Source organism: Babylonia areolata, chromosome 18 (genome assembly GCF_041734735.1).
Source record: "Babylonia areolata isolate BAREFJ2019XMU chromosome 18, ASM4173473v1, whole genome shotgun sequence".
NCBI classification, from domain to species: Eukaryota; Metazoa; Mollusca; class Gastropoda; order Neogastropoda; family Buccinidae; genus Babylonia; species Babylonia areolata.
Window position 1 is genome coordinate 62,893,430 of NC_134893.1, and position 2,500 is coordinate 62,895,929.

At 36.6% G+C, this 2,500-nt stretch overlaps 1 protein-coding gene across 21 annotated transcripts in view; it reads left to right on the forward strand.

The window, feature by feature from the left end:
* Positions 1-2,500, forward strand: part of LOC143292985 (uncharacterized) — a 39,852-nt gene that overhangs the window by 26,091 nt on the left and 11,261 nt on the right. The gene's annotated exons all lie outside the window — the stretch shown is intronic.

Here is a 2,500-nt window from a genome sequence, read left to right on the forward strand (position 1 = left end):
TTTAAGATCATTGCCGTGGAATATCCTCGGATATTCTGTCTCTTGGGGAATCACTTGTGTAAACAAAGTGAGTCTACGCTATAATTTGGTGTTCGGTTGTCCATGTGTGTGTGTGTGTGTGTGTGTGTGTGTGTGTGTGTGTGTGTGTGTCTGTCTGTCTGTCTGTCTGTCTGTCTGTATTTCTGTGTCCATGGTAAACTTTAACATTGCCATGTGTGTGTGTGTGTGTGTGTGTGTGTGTGTGTGTGTGTGTGTGTCTGTCTGTCTGTCTGTCTGTCTGTCTGTCTGTCTGTATTTCTGTGTGTCCATGGTAAACTTTAACATTGCCATTTTCTCTGGAAATACTTAGTCCGTCAATATCAAATTTGGCTTAAAAATTGTAGGAAAAAATCTTCAGTCATACTAATGATACGTTGTAAATCTCACAAATTAAGCCGTGTTTCCGATCTTTAACGATTTATTTTTCCAGATTCTGGAAACACCATTTTACCGCTTCCCAGTTGCCGGAAGATGGCATGACCTCGTTTTTCTTGTTCGCAAATGAAAGGAAAGAAATACAAATTCTAGTCAGAACACATACAGTGACACAAAATATACTAACGACGTGTTTGCTGCATATGAATGTTTGAATGTGGACACTGAATTAACTAGAATAAACATAAAAGAAAAATTGAATCAGCTGTTTCACTGAGTTTCGGTCAGCCTTGTCTGGGATGGTCTGTGCAGATTTTTTTTTCTTGTTTGCAATTGAAAGAACAGAAATACAAATTCTGGACAGAACACATACAGTGACACAAACTACATAATTGACGTGTTTACTGCATGTGAATGTTTTGTTTGTGTGTGTGTGTGTGTGTGTGTGTGTGGATACTGATTTAACTAGAATGAACATAAAAGAGAAATTGAATCGACCGTGTTGTGGTTTCTGGGCGAGTGTAACTTAAGTTGTCAAACATCTATCTAGATCCAGAGAAAACGGCTAAATGTTGCAGAGTGCTTGAGGTGATAGCAACGTCTCCTTTACCGCGGACTTTAAAGATTTCTTAAATGCCCGAATTATACCAAAATAACATGATTTAAACAGCGTTATCACTTCGAATTACCGCAATCGATTAATCACACTAAAAATAAAAAAAAGAAAGAAAAAAAAAGCGTGCTTAAATGTTAATTTTCAAACGGCATCGGCAGATCCGCAATAGTGCTCTGACTAAAAGACAGTTCTTTCCACATGAACATACTGGGTTCGAATCAGCTCTTGGGCCTTTTTGACTCACTTGTGTAAACAAAGTGAGTCTATGTTTTAACCCGGTGTTCGGTTGTCTGCGTGTGTGTGTGTGTCTGTCTGTCTGTGTGTCTGTGTGTCCGTGGTAAACTTTAACATTGACATTTTCTCTGCAAATACTTTGTCAGTTGACACCAAATTAGGCATAAAAATAGGAAAAATTCAGTTCTTTCCAGTCATCTTGTTTAAAACAATATTGCACCTCTGGGATGGGCACAAAAAAATAAAAAATGAAGCCTAATTATATGCAAACTGCATTTACTGTTATATTTATATTTTTTGTATTCTCTAAACTTGGCACTTTGATCTGATATTCTGACACAACAACAATAGCAGTCATTATTATCATTTTTTGTTCAAACAGGAACTTCTTTTTCTAAGCATGGAAGTTTTATTTATTTTGCAAACGTTTTGGTGCAGATAGTAAAGAAGGGAAATTACTCTGTAATTAATGCTAGGGGACTTAATTTGCTTTAAACTGATCTTCCTCATCTTAAACATTACATTTTGAAATTATACTCAATACGTAAAAAGCTTGTGTGTTTTACTCTCAGTGTACAGGACTTTCACTATGTTCATTCGCCCAAGTGGTCTTTTTCGGAAAGTACTAAAATAAATACGAGTGGACTTTACAGATCTATTGGCTGAGCCCTGAAGGTCATGGGCAAAAATCAATTGCGTACACATATTTATACACATTCAAAGCGCGTGCTCATATTCTTCGTGAAAGCGAACGACGCCATTTTGTTTCAAGTTGTTGACCTGCCCATTCAGTCCTATATTCAATGGACAATACACGATAACATGTGATGGAAAGTTGGAGGAGACCGTTAAATATTTATTCAGAGAAAGATTTGTGAACGCCTCATCACTTCCTGGATTATGCCCCAAACTGCCATAAAAATATCCACAGAATCAGTCGGAATTCACAGTTAAAAATTGTAAACCATGCGAGTTAATACCCTTGAACTGATCACGATGAAACGAAAAAATTTCCAGTCTTGACTTTTCTCAAAATGAAGTCCTTTTCACTTCTTACGACGTTTAGAAGTACTTGTACTTGGCTCTACATGTTATTAGTTTAACAAAATACTAAATTTTCATATCAACTTTAAAACTATAAAACTAGAATGAACATAAAAGAAAAATTGAATCGACTGTGTCGTACTACATTCCCGGCGGGTGTAACTACACTTGTACATCTATCAAGATCTAGTG